Here is a 20,752-nt window from a genome sequence, read left to right as displayed (position 1 = left end):
AACAGCTCCTGGATTTATTGATTTTTTTGAAGGGTTTTTTTGTGTCTCTATCTCCTTCAGTTTGGCTCTGATCTTAGTTATTTCTTGTCTTCTGCTAGCTTTTGAGTTTTTTTAATCTTCCTGCTCTAGCTCTTTCAATTTTGATGATAGGGTGTCAATTTTAGATCTTTCCTTGCTTCTCATGTGGGCATTTATTGCTATAAATTTCCCTCTTGACACTGCTTTAAAGGTGTCCCAGAGATTCTGGTAGGTTGTGTCTTCATTCTGATTGATTTTGAAGAACATCTTTATTTCTGTCTTCATTTCATTGTTTATCCAGTTAACACTCAGAAGCAAGTTGTTCAGTTTCCAAGTGGTTGTGCAGATTTGAGTGTGTTTCTTAATCCTGAGTTCTAATCTGATTGTGCTGTGGCCTGACAGACTGTTTGTTATGATTTTTGTTCTTTTGCATTTGCTGAGGAGTGATTTGCTGCCAATGCAGTGGTCAATTTTGGAGTAAGTGTGATGTGGTGCTGAGAAAAATGTATATTCTGTGGATTTGTGGTGGAGCATTCTGTATATATCTACTAGGTCTGCTTGGTCCAGCTTTGCTTTCAAGTCCTGGATGTCCTTATTAATTTTCTGCCTCGTTGATCTGTCTAATATTGACAGTGGAGTGTTGAAGTCTCCCACTATTACTGTGTGGGAGTCTAAATCTCATTTTAGGTTTTTAAGAACTTGCTTTATGTATCTAGGTGCTCCTGTGTTGGGGGCATATATATTTAGGATAGTTAGCTCTTCTTGTTGGAGTGATCCTTTTACTGTTATGTAATGCCCTTCTTTGTCTCTTTTGATCTTTGTTGGTTTGAAGTCCGTTTTATCAGAGACTAGGATTGCAACCCCGGCTTTTTTTTGTTCTCCATTTGCTTGAAAAATCTTCTTCCATACCTTCATTTTGAGTCTATGTGTCTCTTTGTATGTGAGATGGGTTTCCTGAATACAGCACACGGATGGGTCTTGACTTTTTATCCAGTTTGCCAGTCTGTGTCTTTTGATTGGGGCATTTAGGCCATTTACATTCAATGTTAATATTGTTTTGTGTGAATTTGATCCTGCTGTGTTGTTACTGGCTGGTTTTCTTGCCTGTTAGCTGACTCATTTTCTTCATTGCATTTTTGGGCTTTGCCATTTGGTGTGCTTTTGCACTGGCTGGTACTTGTTCCTTTCTGTGCTTAATGTTTCTTTCAGGAGCTCTTGTAGGGCAGGTCTGGTGGTGATGAAATCTCTCAGTAATTGCTTGTCCGTAAAGGATTTTATTTCTCCTTCACTTATGAAGTTCAGTTTGGCTGGATATGAGATTCTTGGTTGAAAGTTAGTTTCTTTAAGATGTTGAATATTGGCCCCCACTCTCCTCTGGCTTGTCGGTTTTCTGCTGAGAGATCCGCTATGAGTCTGATTGGCTTCCCTCTGTGGGTGACCTGACTTTTCTCTCTGGCTGCCCTTAGTATTTTTTCCTTCATTTCAACCCTGGTGAATCTGGCAATTATGTGCCTTGGGGTTGCTCTTCTTGAGGAATATCTTTGTGGAGTTCTCTGTATTTCTTGGATTTGAATGTTGGACTGCCTTGGTAGGTTTGGGAAGTTCTCCTGGATAATACCCTGGAGTGTGTTTTCCAGCTTGGATTCATCCTCCCCGTCATATTCACGTACACCAAGCGTAGATTAGGTCTTTTCACATAATCCCATATTTCTTGGAGGCTATGCTCATTTCTGTTCACTCTTTTTTCTCTTTTCTTGCCTTCTCTTTTTATTTCATTGAGTTGATCTTCAATCTTTGATATCCTTTCTTCTGCTTGATCGATTCAGCTATTAAAACTTATGTTTGCTTCACGTAGTTCTTGTGCTGTGTTTTTCAACTCCATCAAGTCCTTTCTGTTATTCTCTAAGATGGTTATTCTAGTTAGCATTTCGCCTCACTTTTTTCAAGGTTTTTGGTTTCTTTGCATTGAGTTAGAACGTGTTCCTTTAGCTCAGAAAAGTATGTTATTATCCACCTTCTGAAGCCTGTTTCTGTCAATTCATCGCACTCTTTCTCAGTCATGCTGTGTTCCCGTGTTGTTGAGGAGTTGTGTTCCTTTGAAGGAGAAGAAGTGTTCTGGTCTTTGATGGCTTCATCTTTTTTGTGCTGTTTTTTTCCCCATTTTTGTGGATTTTCCTGGCTGTGGTCTCAGGGACCTGCTTGATAAGGTCATTTGTCGGCCTGTCGAGGCAATACTTGCTTTCTATGGACTCCTTCAGTTTGCTAGGTAAGCTTCTGGTGTCTTTTTTGTTTACACTGGGCATTTAGGCCTGCCTCTTCCACTGACCTGGAGTCACTGCTGGTTGGTCAAGATCACCGTCCTGTTGCTTCGTAGGCTTCAGGTGTTTTTTGTTAAAACCTGAGGCCTAGTCCTACTCCTTTAATGGTGGACTATGTCCTTCACAGGGCTGGATCATTCAGGGTTCAGGTCAGACTGTGGCACTGGCTGTGCAATCCACTAGACTTAGTGCTTCAGCCTGCTGGGGTTTGTGGGTAGGGTAGGGACTCATCCAGCCACACTGCCTGTCTCCCTGTTTTGAGGTCCCTCTCTCTGGTCATGGGGGAGGGGCCCACCCAGCTGCTCAGTCTCTCCTCCCGCCTTCAGCTCCCTCTTTCTCTGGGCAGGGGGAGGGGGCAATAGCTCACTCTGCAGGCTCTCCCGGCCAGCTTATGGGCTTATGTGTTTGCCTAGATCTGTGTGCCAATCTGGGGCACCATCCTGGATTATTATTCAACTCTGTGCTTGCAATTCCCGGCACTGGACTGGCAAAGATCCCCTGTTCTGTGTATTGCTGAGGTTTGGGGGAAGTGCTGTATCTGGACTGGCATGCCAGAGGGGAAGCCTCTGACTCACCCACCAGATGCACTTTCTGGGTGAAGCAGCACCCCTCCCCATCTTGGTCTGCCCTGCCTAGGCTTTGCTCACTGTCAGACCAGACCTGTTGAAATGCACCTGGTACCTTGGTTGGAGCTAGGAGATCTCTGGATTTCTTCATCTGTCTCACTGGGTATTGTGCACCAGAGTTGTGTGCATTTGGCCATCTTGACTCAACCCCCAAAATACAATTACTTTTTAAGAACAATTACTACCTTGTGTTTCCTACCCATTTTAACTATTCATAATCCATTGCTTGATTGCTTAGGGAGACTGCCAACCAATAAATAACCCTTCAGGAAGATGACAACTTTTCAAATGAGGCTTAGCATGCCCATTAATCGGCCACCATCAAGTTCCTCTTCCTACCTTTGAATTTGAATATGGAAAAAAAAATAGCTCATCATGTCCATTAATTTGGGATAAAATCAACTTTCTCCCTTTCCCCACTCCCTTCTGCTCCCACCAAGTCCTCTCCATGTCCTTCCCTAACCCTGACACAACCCATTCATTGAAGTAGCACAGTCCCAGGCAATGTGTGTACACAGAAAGTTGATTTCTGAGAATTGTTTTTTATAAACTTCAACAGATTTCAATATTAGTCATGGCTTAGGAGATCAGTCTGACTCAGAATTTATGTGTGAACAATAGATATAGTTAAAAAAAATCATCAGGAACACTTAAAATCAAAGCTTCTTTGTTCTAGCTGCTAGGAGGGAGATTTTATGACATCCATTTTAGTCCCTTGGCAGTAATAATCCTGAGTTCTGTGCTGTGACATAGAAAAAGAGTCAATGAGGTCACTGAAAGAGAAGCTAGTAGTATAGAAACTTCCAGTATTCCCCCAAAGAAGTGAATTTGGTATTATAATGTAAACAGGGAAAAAATTAAATAAAAATAAATAAGGCTTTGGTCATAAAAAAACACTTTGTAAAACAAAGAGGAATAGGCTTTATGACCTGGAGTATTAAGTATTGCTTCAAAAAATAGCAAAACCATGAAAATGAAAATTTACAGATATAAATACCATAGAAAACCTAAGGTGGGGTGACTTAGTTCTGGCAGTTGTCTGTTATATAAAGAGGGACAGGATAGTCCCATGGAAATGAACAGGAATCCTAGATTTCTGTGCCTTGATTTCGAATTCTGTCTTCACTTCTTACTAGATATGTGACTGTGAGTTACTTTTGCTAAGTTTTATCTTCCTACTCTATAAAATACGGATCATAAAACTACCTACCTCATTAGATTGGTTTGAGGTGAGCTAACACAGTAAAACCTTCAACAGAGTGTTTAGTGGTAAAGACTCAATAAATGTCAGCTTTATTTTTATGAAGTATAACTGAGATATGCTCTAAGCAATCATCTTGTGCCAGAATTACCCAAACTTGCCCATCATAACAATCACCTGGGGCTTTTATGAAACATACACTTCCCAGGGCCCTGATTCAGACCTACTGAAACTGCATCTCCAGACGAAGGGCCTAGGACTGTACTTAACAAGAGCCTCAAGCTTCTAAGCACATTTGGGAAACAGATGATGTTAGTAAAATTCCATTTCCCTATATCTATAGGTCTCAAATTTGAGGACACATAACAATCATCTATGATTTGGTTAAAATAGCATTCCTATCCCACAGAGATTCTGATTAAGGTCTAGGATGGTGTCACAGCAGTTGGGTTTTAAATAAGTGTTTCCCTGGTGATTGTGGGCACAAGGGCTCTCATTCTACATTTTGGAAAATACTACCCAACATTGTATTACCCTATTTGTTTTCTCTATTTTGATGAAAAAGGGAGCTATAGCAATAGTCCCTAATCTGGTAGAAAATGCTCAATAGCTTTTTTTCTGCTACCTATTCATGGAATGTATGAATTAGTGGGAATAACTTAATCTCTCTGCCAAGTATTTTTTTTCTCATTCATTAAAATTGGCTCTTTCCATGCCAATTTCTTTGGCTTGAGGTTAAAAAGTAACTCTCCAGTCCATTATACTTTTGATGCATCTGTTCAGGGTTTCATGATTATGCTGTATCAGTCTTTTTACCAATTCTGTTCACTTAGTCTGATGTAGGGCCCTGTAGGCACCCAGAAGCTAAGGACTTTGCTTGCTTAACTTGTCTTTATGCTGGGTATTTCTGAGTCATTTCTGATGAGCAGAGGGCCTGAGGGAAGCCTGAACAAAACAAATGAGAGCTGGTTGGGTACAGACTTGGTTCCTATGGAGGCTTTGTGGCACCTGACTTCCCAGCTGCTTCAGTGCCTGTCCTCATGGTTCAGGATTTACCTAATGTGCTGAGATAAAGCAGGAAACAGATCCTGAGAGCAGAGTCATACTACACAGGCATTATATGCGTGGGTTTTTGCATGACTTTTGATGGGTCAAGGATAAATGCTGAAGTTTGTGAGCAACAAAGAGACAGGTCTGGAAAGATATGCCACTGTGTCAGAGCTGGAACATGTTGCAATCTGGAAGAGACACACAACTCCAGCAGAGAATAGCAGGGAGTGTTTCTGTTAGTCCTGTAGAACTCAACCATGAACTGAGAACTCATCTCACTGGAATGCACGTGCAATCATCACGTAAAGTTAAGAGCCATAACACAACAGGATTTAGGGTATAAGGAAATGAAAAAAAACATGCCACCAACTTAGAGAAACATCTTGCTAAATAATTGCCATTTTCCCTGTGTGTATTAGTGCCCATGATCAATAGGCCTGGGCATGGATCATTATATTCATCTCTTTTGGAACAGATCCACCCTATTCTTAAAAGCCAACTCGGGCACTCAGTCTGATTTTTCATAGTGTTCCAATTCAAAACTTGACAGTTCTTGAAATGTCTCTAAAATATTAATTCAGAAAATTATTTCTGTAGCTTTTTAAATTTGTGAGGGAGACAATATAAAAATTTGAAATTTACCTCACATAAGCATCACTTAGGGTGAAGAATAAAAATTCAGGAATCACTAAGGTCTACCTCTATCTCCACTTCATATTTATAGAGAATATTCTGGAAAGTGACTTTTTCCCATGGTTCCTAAATTTCTTCTCCCCGTGAGCTATACCAGTCACCAGGTGTGCCGTGTTCTTACAGCTTTCCTAAGAAATGGAAATTAAAGTGTTTTTTCAGCTCCACAGGCTTCATACCTTCTAAATAACTAAGAAGATAAATGGCTCACATGTAGGAATTACTTACTATAGGTACAGCTGGAAGTTGTTAGGCTGCATGTCTTTTTGCTGAAGTTCTAGGAGCTGCATTACACTAAATGAAGGTTGTTTTCCTGTTGTTGTTAATGGTCACACTGGTATATACCAACAAACAGAAACTCTCACCCGTATCCTTTCTTTTCCACACACAGCTGCTCTATATGGCTTAGAGGCAAAGTGGGGAATAATTTGTTTTGTATCGCAGGAAGTGAGGTATTCAGAAAATTAAATCATGAACAAACTTGAAACAGACAAAATCAGAAGTAACCTTATCATTAAGTGATATTTATTATGTTCCCATATTCACACAACTCTACTGCTTTACAGAACTCATGCCAGCTTATAAACTTTATGTATTTGTTTCTTCCCAATCTTTCATCTATTTTTATTTCCCTACATATTAATTAAGAATGTTTTTAGCTTTAAGTAACAAAGGCCAACTAAGAGTAGCTTAAATCATAAGAATATTTATTATCTATTTAATGAGCAGCCTAGAATGGTATAGATGGTATCATGGTCGTTTGGTACCTCCAAGATGCCAATCATAGATCTTTATTCCATTGCTTCACCATTCTCAGTGTTGGCCTATTGTCCCCTTGGTTTTCATTGTATGTTCACAAGATAGCACAATTCCTGTATTACATCCTTACATCATTTTCAGTGCCAGGAAGCAGAAATATAAGGGCCAGGTGAAAAAAAAAAAAAACAAACAAACTGATTTGGCACTAACTAGTGACAAGAAGAGCACCAACTCCTCAGGGTCAGATAACTTGGCAAATATTAAAACAATGAACTGTAATAATATTGTGCACTTGTGTCAAGCATTGTGCTTTATAATTGTTATCTTTCTAATCTTCACAACAGTGCTATGAGAGTAATACTATGAAAGTCCTCATTTTATAGCTATAAAAAGATGATGTAGCAATATTAGAAATAGTTTTTGCAAAAACAATTTTGAATGACATTTTAGCCTACCAATCTATACAAAATGTTTTCATTTTGCCCTGTATGGACATGTGTGGCTCAGGTCGACCTTCAGGGAAGGACCTGTTGCCTCAGCTCCTAAGACTGTTGTTGGCAGACACCCTTCAGCTGGCAGCCCCTGGAGGAGAGAACTGGCTCTCCCACACTCACTTTTTCCCTCAGTGGCCAACATCCAGTGAGTGACTGGGAGTAAACAGACCAGGTATTCTGTTCCAATATAGGACAACTCTAATGGGCCAGTTCAGCTAGACTTCCTCCTCTGCCCATTCCTGATTGCTCTTCCTTCTTTCTACAGGTCTTGATCCTAAGGATGCTTCCTGATAAACATCCCAAATCTAATGTGTCTTGGAATATGCTGCCCAGAAAAAATCAAACTGTTAACAACTTTTAAGATCCCTTCCATTTCCTGTCTACATATGTTTTAATTTTACATTATTGCAGACATACTGAAGTACTACTTTTGTTCTAATTTTTAATTTTAACAGTCTATCATGAACAGCTTCTCATGTTGTTAAATAGCCTTCATAGTTACCTTTTTAAAATTTAAAACTAATTTAACCATGTTACACAATGTTTGAAAAAAATAAAGTTACTCATAATCACACTACCAAACATAGCTGATTATTTTGGAATATTTCCTTTTAAGTTATTTTCCCAGTGAATAGTTCTTATAAGGTTACAATCACAATTTATAAGCAGTGCCCCTTTTCACATTATTTTAAAATTCTTTATTTACTTATTTATTTTTACAATCCCACTTGGGTCAGAAAGGATCAAATCATCCTATAACATTACATAAATTCCATAGAAGGTAAGCAAGACATCAGCGGGGGTCTTCTATTTCTCAGGGAGTTATGTAAAAATACATCAAATACTTGAACACATGGCAAATGAGAATCCAGAGCCCTACTGAGATTTTGAGAATATCTGACTTCTCTGACTTCTTCATATGTTTTTCTTAACTTCCTTGTCTGCCTAACAGTGAGACTAGCTGCCCAAGTCTTACCCATTTAAATCCAGGTGATAAGCACAGAACTTACTAGTTGCCACACATGCACACAGAAAACCTACAAAATACACTAAAGAAGAAAATAAAACCCACTTTAACTAGACATTTTGTGACTCTGCTCACTTCACTAAAGGTTTGGAGTTCCCATCTTTCTGTCTCCCACTTCCTTCCTCATTTGCTGTTGTAACAGGCAAATTCTTCCCCTCCCCTAATGTAGCATTAGTTCCACCCAATTTCAGGCCCTGCCGAAGGAGCTTCCCAAAGCCACTTATGTGAGCATTCATTTCCTCAATAAGGGCAGGTTTTGTCCTATAAGGAATTCTCTGTTTTTAAACATTGAGAAAAGAAAAATTTATTTGGATCTCAACATTAAAATAAGAGAGTGAGGGAAAATGAGAGAGTATGATGCCAACAGAGAGGTTGGTCACAAAGTTTAGATCTTGCAGCTTCTGCACTTCAAAAGTTGCTAGGGAAGGCAGAGGAAGGATTGATATCAAGCAACATGACAAAGAAGTATCTGAATAACTTAGCAGCTGGTGGGATCTGTGGAACAGAAGAGATGGGGAAGTAAAAAGTGACCCCAGAATTATGAATTAAGGATATTTAGGAAAGTAGCCCCATTATGAGATGAAATAAGGAGCTTAGGAGGGAGAGTCAGTTTGGAGGGAATGATGATGCCTTTACCTTCTAAGGTAAGGATCCTGCAGAATGTGTTCGTAATTGGAGTGTGGATGAATGGGACCCTGGGAGGGATATTGAGACTGATCTGACTCCTGGTTGCCTGTAAACATCTGTGAAGGACTACAGAATGACACTGTCACTATAAAAACCATTCCAAAGAGAAGGGAGATTTATAGTAGGGAGCAGAGCAGGATAGATTAAAACAGTTTTCTGGGTAGGCATCAGGTGATGGGGGGATGTGGGGAGATGGATTAGTAGAGCAAGTAGGAGGTTGTGACTTCTAGAGCGTCCACAATTAGGGCTTTTCTTTTCTGTTATTTTGCCTGTCTGAGTGTTGACATTATTTTGTGAAAGGGGGAGGCATCATGCTGGGGATGAAAAATGATTTTCTGGCACTTGCTAAGGCTAACTCTGTTACCATAGCAACCGACTTAATCAGGCAGGAGGCAGGATTTTACTACAGAGACAGTCTATACTGGACTGCTGTGATTTCAAAGGGAAATATTTACAACTCTGTCAGTATAGCTGTTCCAGTTTAGATTGTGACAGAATGGCAGGTTAAACTCTATTTAAAAGATTTCTAAAGAGTTTAATCATTATTAACTCAAATTAACACTCCTTTTGACCAGTTACCAAAAGCAAAATCTTGCAGTATGTACAGCCCATAATGGTTGGGGTTAGTTTGTTTTGTTTTGTTTTAGCTCTGTTGATAGTAAAATTGGTTTGTCCCCTTTGGGGTTTACATCAAACCAAAATACTAAAATTATTGTGTGAGACTGATGTGGGGGCTATGGACAGTTTTTGTCTTATCTCATTCAGAACTCAGAGGGTCTCCTTATTTCTCCCACAAAAAGGCCTCTTCATCAAACTTTAATGAGAAATTGATATTACACTGAAGGTTTTGTGGGAGGACTTGGTTTATTTCACAGAGCTCAGAGCTTTTTACCTCCTTCCCATATGAAGACAATATATTCTCTCATCTTTCATTACAGCAGGCGGCTGAGTCTCTGCTTCACTCCCACCTCCTTCCCTCCAGTCCTTCCTCCTTCTGTGCCTCCATTCTTAGAACAATAAGGTGTGGTACAGACTCCTCCAGCTGGGGATCCCCACATTCATTTCTTAAAACTGTCTACAAAAGACAGCCTCGTAGTAACTTCATTTGTTCATGACAAATCAAATCTTTCATTTACTAGAATCTTCCATCCTTAGATAATAGAGAGTAATTATAAATAAAAATGTTTTCTCTGTGTACTTGCTGTTAAATATATATGTGTTCTTTTAGGCTTCTGCATGCCTTTGGTTTGAAAGCCAGATTTTCCTGACTTTTGAAGTGGAGCACCTCTCCAGATTCTAGCAATTACAAAATCTGGATGTACCGTTTTGCACCAAAAGTATAAAGAGTGAGTGTACGAATCTGAGCCTTTCAGCCTCAGGTTTTCTCTGTTCTGTTCTAGTGGAAGATTGACTCTGACCTTAGCTAAACGTGACACTAACTACTACAGGATTTAAATTATGATTTTACTTACTTCTCCCTCCATCCCCCAGTGATATTTCCCATTTTGAAAGATGATCTTGTTAATTAATCTTAATTGGTGAAACGTGTGTGCGAAGAGGGCTTTGAAAGGGAAGACGTTGAGAATTCTTGCACGTTCCCAGCCCCATTTCCGGAATCGGCACTACTCCACTCTCAAACATAGTTCATCAGAGAATTCATTACACAGAATCAGCTTAGAAACACTCATCATTGAACTTTTCAAAACTTTCTCCTAAACGTTCACCTAAAACTGAAGATCTCTCATCCATTATTTATTCCTCTGTGTATTTGTTGAGACATTGTTATGGACTTTGGACATGATGGATATATGTTATTGGCATTGTTCGTGTTATACTTGAATTTGCTTCTGGCAGAGTTGCCACTTTGTTTTACTTACATGACAGTCAAGGAGGAAAACACTACAACCGGAACCTGAGATTCTTTGGATTAACAAAAAAGCACTACCCTTTTCTTTTTTGAGAAGGGTAATGACTAACTCAGGACTTTAAAAATATAAAATATTTGGAATGTTAGAAATTTTCTCTCAATTTTTTTGGTTATTATTGACACAAAATCTGTACACATTTAATATATACAACTTGAGGAGTTTGGCGATAAGCTTATCCCATGACTTCAATCTATGCTGTAAACCTACACCTTACCCACAAAAGTGTCCTCCTATTATTTTTAGTTGTTATTATTTATGTGTGTGTGTGTGTGTGTGTGTGTGTGTGACATGAACACTTAATATAAGATCTAGTCTTTTAGCAAATTTTTAAGTGTAAAATACAGTATTGTTAACTATTGGCACTGTGCTATAGAGTAGATCTCTAGGATTTCTTCATCTTATATAAACAAAACTTTTTACCCTTTAACCAGCACCTCTCTGTTTCCCCTTCCCTTTCGGTGACTAACAACCACCATTCTTGGATCCAGTGCCTTGATCCTGGACTGCCATCCTCAGAACAGTGAAAAATAAATTTCTATTGTTTACAAATTGCTTGTAAACTTATGATATCTTATTATATATGTTATTATATAATATATATATATCTTATTATAGGAGAACAAATAGACTAAGACAACATAAAAGCAACCTATATGTCCATTGAGAGATGAATGAATAAAGAGCTCTGCTTCTATGAGTTTTGCTATTTTAGATTCATCAGCTAGCGATGTGATGTAGTATTTGGCCTTCTGTATCTGACTTATTTCACTTAGCATAATGTCCTACAGGTTCATTCATGTTTTCATAAGTGGTGGGATTTTTTAATTTTTTAAGCCTGAATAATATTTCATCGTATATGTATATCACATTTTCTTTACCCATCTATCTGTCAATGTACATTTAGTTTACTTCCATGTTTTCTTGGTCCATTTTTGCTGCTATAATAAAATACCACAGTCTGAGTAATTTATAAATAATAGAAATTTATTTTTTACAATTCTACAGGATGGGAAATCCAAGATCAAGACACTGATGATGGCTGATCTCTGCTCAAAAACACAGCTCGCTAGCACCTCTTTTATGAAGTCATTAATTCCATTTTTGAGAGCTCAGTCCTCTGGACTTCTTAATCACCTCTTAAAGGCCTCACCTCTTAATACTATCACATTGGAGATTATATTTCAACATACGAATTTCAAACATTGAAGCTATAGCATGTGTCTTGGCTATTGTGAATAATGCTATAATGAACATGGATCTGCAGGTGTCTCTTTAACACCTATAGTGTCTTTTAATTTTGATTGTCTGCATTAAAGTATTTTAAGAGCCCTTATATTTACTTCCTTTCAAACTGCAGACATGGTGCTAGAAATAAAGCTAGTAAGACAACACAGATCAAGACACAAGCTCTCTTTACAAGAAACTTACACCAAAGTAGGGAAGATAGGTAAGTTAATAACAATCATGATGCAGTGTAAGAGGGTCAATGACAGTGGTAACCCCAGAATGTTAAGAGAAACATGCAAGAGTGACTACCTGGCCTAGAGAGGTGGGAGGGAATCAGGAAGTTTTCTCAGGGGAATTAACACTCGTGTATAAGGACCCAGATGAGTTTGTGTGGTCAGGTTAGGGTAGGAATGTGTAAGGGTGATCCAGACTGAAGAAACAACAATAGGAAAAAGAAAATATTAATTGGCAGATGAAACCATGATATAAATAAAGCTTCCTGAGAACCTATTATGTGCCGAGTACTGTATGCTACCAATTTCTATGTTATCCATAATTCAAAACTCTATAGGGCACGTCATTGTTATCCCTCTTTTATAGGCGAGACAACAAAGGTTTAGCAAGGATGAGTATTTGCTGCAGGTCCAATGGTCATGACGAGACTGGAGCTTCATGCTAGCCTGGCCTAACTTCAGAGGAGTTTCACTTGACTTACAAAGATTCAGTATGAAATGGAATGGAAGAAGGCATAGTTATTTCTGGTTAATTCAATTTCCTGATAATTCCCAATTACAATAAAAGAAATCGCATAAGGACTCATATGTTTGAACATGTCTTTGGATATAAAATGAGGTTAAATTTGATAATAGAAAATTTTTGATAAAGCATAAATTTTAAAATATTTTTCTGGCATTTTTTTCTAAAAAAAAAAAAAAAAAAAAAAAAAAAGAGATCCAGTTCCAAAACCAAGGCTTTAAAAACCCATTTGTGGGTTTTTTTTCTTCTTGAGGAAATAAACCAAAATGCTAAAATAAATGTGTAGCAAATTAAGTTTGGAAGTTTTAAATATATGTGTAATCAGGAATACACACCTAGATCATCCTCTTTAAGTATGATGGAGAATTGATGGTGCTTCACTTTCAAAGCATGCTTTTTCACATTAATATTCCCCACTCTACACTTATTATACAGTTGCTAGCAGGGCCACTGTGCATCTTTGGAAATTGAATATATTCTTATGTACTTATGATCTATTCAGTACTCTCCAGAGATTGCCTTGGATCCTGTCTCTGAAGATGTAAACATAGGAAAGCAGACTAGTAATCATTTTGTTTTCTTAATGTGTTTGAAATACGTAAGTACGGAATAAGAGTCTGGAATTTCTCCTTCCCAACTATGTTCCGTACACCTCATTCTTCATGCAGTCAGCATAACTTGAGGTACTATGCTAGCTGTGAGTCACCATATTGGTTTCTAAAGAGAAGAAAATAACACCTGGCATCTGTGAAATGTAATGGAGCCTCTGTTTCAGTATAACAGAGATATAGGCAGATGCATGGGAAGGTACAGGACAGCACAACAAATTATGTGGCAATTAGGAAGGCTTCCAAAAATGTTTCACAGAGGTCTTCTTTGCTGGGTCTTGAAAGTGAGGGGAATGTCTAGGAAGGTAAGTAGAAGGTTATTCTGTGGAATAAGACCATCATCAGCAAAGGCACAGAGACATGAAAATACACAATAGGTTTTGAAAATGGGGAAGTTATGCCAGCCCAAAGTGAGACTGTATTGTGTGATGAGAAGAAAGCAAAACGAGCCTACCAGTACCCCTAGGTTAAAAGACAGGCAGGTACAGATTTTGAAGGGCTTTGTACTCTGTTCTAAAACAACTGGACTCCATCAAAAGTCAGTGCAAGATATTAGAGTAAGTGAACTTGGATTTCTGTATTTCATGGCAATAGGTGGTGTCAGACAAATACCCCACAGAGCAGAGAGAAGTGGCTGGATTCAGAGAAGGCAAGCCCTATATATTCTTTTGCTAACCTAGTTCCACATTTACAGTATTAAGTAAATATTCAAGCTCAACCCTTTTTATTTGATCTCTTCTGCCTTCTGTTTTCAGGGAAGATGGCACATGGCAGTTATCTTGTATGTCGAAGTTCTATTCTATCAGCTCTCAGCTTTCCGTTTTCTGATCCCAATAGCACAGGCTCCTCACTCCTCCTAAGGTTGATTCTCAAGCCTTTGATACTGCCTCTGTAGGATTTCACCAAACTTCTCCCGAATTCTCTTCCTCCTCCAGTCTTCTTCTTAGATAAAATTATTTATGTTTCACTAGGCAATATATTTATATAATTCAACCACAAAATATCCTTTCTACCAATAATAATAATATATAATATTCTTTCAACCCTGTCCTCCATCTGCCCATTTCTTTAAAGAGGCATTAAAAAGCCATTCTTTCCTATAAATCATACCTATGCTTATTTTTCTGTGAACTATTTATATCCTTTGCCCATTTTTCTATAACTTTTTGTCATCTTATGAGCTTTTTGTATATTTTACATTCATGCTGAACACTTTTTTGGGGGGGTAGCGGGGACAGAGTCTCACTATGTAGCCCAGGCTGGAGTGCAATGGTGCGATCTCAGCTCACTGCAATCTCTGTCTACTGGAATCAACCAATTCTCTTGCCTCAGCTTCCTGAGTAGCTGGGATTACAGACACATACCACCATACCCGGCTAATTTTTGTATTTTTAGGGGAGACGAGGTTTCACCATGTTGGCCAGGCTGGTCTAGAACTCCTGACTTTGTGAGCCACCATGCCTGGCCAAGCACTTTTTAAAAATTTTGAAAACATCATTCATCCCGGCTCCCTAATTAAGTCCTTTCTTATATCATGGAAGCTGGAAGCTGGAAATTATGGTTTAATAGACTTTCTTCCCTGTGGATGTAATTTACATTGTATGAGTAAAAGGCATACCTGTAAAATTTTGGAAGTGTTGAATTTCCTTTGCCTGTTTTTTTATTATTTTCTCTGAAATTCTTTTCAACTTTTAACAGAAATAAATTTCTTTTTCATTGTAATCAAAAGACTACAGTATGTATTTCATTTATGCTTCTTCTGGTTATGCCTTATTATTATTATTATTATTACTATTATTTTGAGACAGAGTTTCACACTTGTTGCCTGGGCTGGAGTACAATGGCCTGATCTTGGCTCACTGCAACCTCCACTTCCCCAGTTCAAGTGATTCTCCTGCCTCAGCCGCCCAAGTAGCTGGGATTACAGGCATATGCCAGCACACTCAGCTAATTTTTTGTATTTCTAGTAGAGACAGTTTCTCCTTGTTGGTCAGGCTGGTCTCAAACTCCTGACCTCAGGTGATGTGCCGCTATTCACCTCCCAAAGTGCTGGGATTACAGGTGTGAGGCACTGCGCCCTGCCAATTATGCTTATTTCTATGAATTTTTTTTTTTTTTTTTTTTGAGACGGAGTTTCGCTCTTGTTACCCAGGCTGGAATGCAATGGCACGATCTCGGCTCACTGCAACCTCCGCCTCCTGGGTTCAGGCAATTCTCCTTCCTCAGCCTCCTGAGTAGCTGGGATTACAGGCATGTGCCACCACGCCCAGCTAATTTTTTTTTGTATTCTTAGTAGAGACGGGGTTTCACCATGTTGACTAGGATGGTCTCAATCTCTTGACCTCGTGATCCACCTGCCTCGGCCTCCCAAAGTGCTGGGATTACAGGCTTGAGCCACTGCGCCCAGCTGAATTTTTTTTCTTCTAAAGCTTTACTGGTTTAACCAGCTCACCAGTTTTTATCTCTTTCTGTTGCTTTTCCATCTCTTCCATGAGTTCTTGCATTTTTATTTTCTGGCCTTCATTTTGAATGACAATTACTTATTATTTTTTTTAAGTCCATGAATAGCTTCCTCTCTGTGTTATTTCTCTTCATTTAATCAATGAAATTTTATGTTTCGCTTATGTATTTTTCTGTCAGAACAGAGTTTTATTTTGCAGGCAATCCCTGCAACACACAGCAGTACATGAAAATAGGTGGGACAAGAAGGCTTCTTTTTCTTTCTTTTTTCTCTTTCTTTCTTTTTCTTTCTTTCTTTTCTTTTCTTTTCGTTTCTTTTCTTTTCTTTCTTCTTTTTTAAGACAGGGTCTTGCTCCACTGCCTGGCTTTCAAGTGCAGTGGTATAATCTCAGCTCACCTCAGCCTCCCACCTGGGTTCAAGTGATCTTCCCATCTCAGCCTCCTGAGTAGCTGGTACTACAGGCATGTGCCACCACACTCAGCTGCTTTTAAAAAAAATTTTGGTAGAGACAAAGTCTATGTTTCTTAGGTTGGTCTTGAACTCCTGAGCTCAAGTTATCCTTCTGTCTTGCCCATCCAAAATGCTGGGATTACAGGCATGAATGACCATACCTGCCCAAGAAGGCTTTCTTGTTAATGGAAAGATAGGGTTTGATAAATACTAATAAAAAAAATAAGCTTATGCTTTATGGGATTTTAATTGTTGGGAACATGAATATGAAAGAGGATTGTAATATATGAAAGCAATGTGAAAGATGCCCTTGTAGTGATGTAAGGATTGCAACCTTTGGAGAGAACTTACATCAGCACATTCAGGGTGGTTACAAGATAGCTGGGGACCTGTGAGGACTGAATTCTGAGGTCATACCCACTCAGGTTCTTGCATATATGCCCAGGGAAAGATGCAGTGCTGCTATTAGGGGTGAGATGACTCAATGAATTATTAATATCCTTTTTTAAAACAAATCTTAACATAAACTTTATAAATATACTTAGCTCATATTTTAGTTGTTCACTGAAACGCTTGGAAAAAGACTATGTTACCTAGACACCTCCCGTGAAAGGAAGTATCCTCATGGGGGTGCCAGATATTCCTCTTCAGATATCTGATAGTTTATGTGATCTACTCAACAGCTTAAAAAGCTGTGGACATGTCCAGTTAATGATACGCATCATAAAGTATTTTGAGGATGTGTACTGATGTCTGTTATTTACTTTGAAGTACATAAAAATGAGATGAGTTGATAGGTGAACAGAGTGTTGAATCAATGGATAGATATATGAGAGAGCAAATATACTGACATGTTAATGGCAGAATCTAGGTGACAGTCACTCTAAAATTCTTCCAACTTTTCTGTATGCTTAAAACATTTCATCATAAAGTATTGAGAAAAATTGTAGAAGTGAAAGCAATTGCTGTGTAGTTGTAAATTTTATGGCATTTACAATATTCCCAGATGAAGGGCTTAGTATATTTAATTCCAGAAGGTAAAAGTAGAGTAATCAGTCACAACAGCTAGATTATTTCTCCCTACCCTGTCTTTTTCTCAAAGCTGTGTGATTGACTTGCTTAGTTAAAAGTTTGGGTTATTCTAACTTGAATGTCCAAGATAAAGTGTTCCTGGCCAGGATCCCTTCCAGGATGATGGGAACAATACCAAAGAGAACCACTCTCAGTGAAAATGCTGTTAAGGCCATTCTCCTGCTACTATTTTGAAATCCAAAAACTACTTTCCAAGTAATCTTGTCCTGAAATTCCCCAGGGAGTGGTCCAAGTTTGCGTCATATGTAAAACCTCCGAAGTGGGTAGCCCTCATTGGATCCCCTCCTGGGACCTCTAATACTTGAGTTGCATAAACTCCAATGCCCTAAATTTTGGCGTTTTATCATACATAATAAGTCTGGATGCTAGAAGTCAACTTCGAATAGGAGTTTCTAGAGACTGATCAAGTGTAGCAACTCAAATGGATTGTTTTAATGAGGCCAAGTGGCATCGTCCTGATGGGCCTCTTTTAAAAGCCACTTGCTCTGTTTTGACTTCTTATATAACACAATCTTTACTTCATCTACCATGAATGAGGATAGACTGCTTATCTAGTAGGACTAACATCCTTATAAGAATAGATACAGAGACACAGACATGCAACAAAGAATACCATGTAATAAGAGCGGTAGATAGCAGAGTGATGTAGCTACAAACCAGGGAATGACAAGGGTTGCTGGCAACCACTGAATGTTTGGAGACAGGCATGGAACAGACTCTTCCTCGGAGAGAATTTAATTTTGGATTTCTAGCTTCCAGAAATGTGAGACAATACATTTCTATTGTTTTAAGCCACCAAGTTTGCAGGACTTTGTCATAGCAGCCCTAGGAAACCAATGCACTGATCACAATTATGAAGTCTCGTAGATAGGACTTCACAAGTCAAAATGATCATGAGTGATCTCGTCCTCTTTTCTGTATTAGCAAGCACCACTTATTTCTTCGTGTCTTAGGGCCACACCTACCATCAATCATGCTTTCAACTTCAGTTAGAAAAGACTGTAAAATGAAAATACAAGTGAAGTTTCACCAGTAAAAGCAGAAAGTAATATGTGGGTCACATTTAGGTGGCAACTCCAGCAAGACATTCTGGGTTGGATTTTGGTTTTGCTCAGAGAAGGGGGCTTGTAACTTTTTTGGTAAAATTCATTCTTTTCTTACTAACAGGATTTCTCCAGTTGTTTGAGTCAGCTTCTGGCTTATTTGAAATAAGGTAGGTTTTTAATCTACTTTTGTCCTGAATTTCCTCATTAAACTCATATTTTCCAAGTCTTAGGCTTAGAGAGGGAGCACAAATACACAAAACTTTGATATCATATTCCCTTTAGAAACAAAATATGAGACTGATTTTTTAATCACTTGTAACTGTGGGCAGAATTTCCTTCAGTCTTTTGTGATTTTTGTGGCAAAGTCTTTAAAATTTAACCTGGCAAAAGGATGAAAGTAAGAATAATAATAAAAAAAAAATGAAACGAACAAAAACCACTTCTATTGTTATTTCCTTTCCCTTTGTTCATGTGGAGAGCCACAGGGCTGGGAACTTGTATTTCTGGCCTCAGACAGTGAACTTTGAATTTCCCAGACTTTACAGTCACTTAGTATTTGTCAGATTAATTGCAATTGCTAATTGGCTTAGAAGGAAATAATTTATATTACTTGGGCATGGTAAGTTGTGCAGCTTAGAAAAAGCAAAGTTATCCTCAGCAATGATAGGAGTCAAAAATCACATGACAAAGAGCTTTACAACAATGTTTTTTCAAGTTTTTTCTGTAAATTGTTCCCTCTTGAATCCCTACTTCCTTATATCCTTGTAGCTCTTTTCAAAAGACATACTAGTACTTTGAATAACAGCACCAAAAATCACGATTGAATTTTTTTCCATTCTTTTTGTTCTAGGAGCTTCACATTCAGATCTAAAGAGACAAATGGAGCTCCGAGGTAACGCACTGGATGCTTAGGAATAGGCAGGTGAGTAAAACAAGCATGAGCTCAGAAATGTACTTTTCTGCTAGGATATAAAAGTGTCATGTAACAGATGAAGGATCATCTAACGGAACTATCACATTGGGTGATGTTGGGAGAGCCATGGCCATCCTTTAGTTGGAGTCTAAGTAACTATCTGGTTTTTCAAATCCCAAGACCTAAATTAGTCAAGGTCTATGTAATCAATCGCATGGTTTTAGGTTTTTTCTTCCCAAGCCCTTATCTGTGTCCACTGGGGTTGGAAATGAAATGTTGATTGAGTGTTGAATTAAAGTCCTTATATATCCGTAAGAACGGATTTTAAAAAGATCTCTTCTGACCAGGAGCGGTGGTTCATGCCTGTAATCCCAGTACTTTGGGAGGCTGAGGTGGGCGGATCGCTTGAGCTCAGGAGTTTGAGACCAGCCTGGGCAACATGATGAAATGCTGTCTCTACAAAAAATATAAAACTTAGCGGAGCGTGGTGGCATGTGACCATAGTCCCAGCTACTTGGGTGGCTGAGGGAGGTCACGTGAGCCTAAATATATATGTATTTAGAACCATGGGCACAATTTCCTTCAATCTGTTGTGAGTTTTGTGGTAAAGTCTTTAAAATTTGACTTGGCAAAAGGATAAAAGTAAGAATAAAAAACAAAACAAATGAAAAACTCTTCTATTGTTATTTTCTTTTCCTTTGGAAATATTCTTTAGGTCTTGCTTCTCAAACGGGAACGCAATAAAATCATTTCTGTCTTCTTTTTTTTTGTTTTTTTTTTTTTTTAGATGGAGTTTCACTCTCGTTGCCCAGGCTGGAGTGCAATGGCCTGATCTCAGCTCACTGCAACCTCTGCCTCCTGGGTTCAAGTGATTCACCTGCCTCAGCCTCTCAAATAGCTGGGATTACAGGCTCCTGCCACCATGCCCAGCTAATTTTTGTATTTTTATTAGCGATAGGGGTTTCACCATCTTGGCCAGGCTGGTCTCGAACTCCTGACCTCAGGTGATGTGCCCACCTCAGTCTCCCAAAGTCCTAGGATTACAGGCACTCACCATTGCAGCTGGGTGACATATAATAATTTCTGAGCCCACAAATGCTTTTCTTTTCAAGGTTTTTTTTTCTTTCTTTCTTTTTGTCTCTTAACACATCCCATTTACCAATGCTTTTTCATATGTGTAATTCTAAATCCCTATACTGATCATAAAACACTGACAATGTAATCAGATTTTGTTACGGACAACTGATTTTTCTAGGGATGGAGAAAGTTGGCCTATTTAGAAAGTAAATTGGCTAGCTCTACCAGCATGAAGCCTGGAGCTTTCTTCATATACTTCATTGCCCTTCAGTGCTGGGTTTGATCAGTCTTACTTTGCTTTCCTGAAGGCAGCATCTCAGAATA

At 38.6% G+C, this 20,752-nt stretch overlaps 1 protein-coding gene across 1 annotated transcript in view; it reads left to right on the top strand.

Annotated features, from left to right (window-relative positions):
* The first annotated feature begins 218 nt into the window (after positions 1–218).
* Positions 219–20,752, top strand: part of MRAP2 (melanocortin 2 receptor accessory protein 2) — a 94,330-nt gene continuing 73,796 nt past the window's right edge. Inside the window, exons 1-3 of the mRNA XM_074397731.1 lie at positions 219–12,245; positions 18,560–18,605; positions 19,289–19,360. The gene's annotated coding sequence lies outside the window, so the exon portion shown is untranslated. The remainder of the gene's footprint in view (positions 12,246–18,559; positions 18,606–19,288; positions 19,361–20,752) is intronic.

Source organism: Saimiri boliviensis, chromosome 4 (genome assembly GCF_048565385.1).
Source record: "Saimiri boliviensis isolate mSaiBol1 chromosome 4, mSaiBol1.pri, whole genome shotgun sequence".
NCBI classification, from domain to species: domain Eukaryota; kingdom Metazoa; phylum Chordata; class Mammalia; order Primates; family Cebidae; genus Saimiri; species Saimiri boliviensis.
The sequence above is the reverse complement of the archived record's forward strand: the minus strand, read 5'-3'. Positions and strand labels throughout refer to the sequence as shown.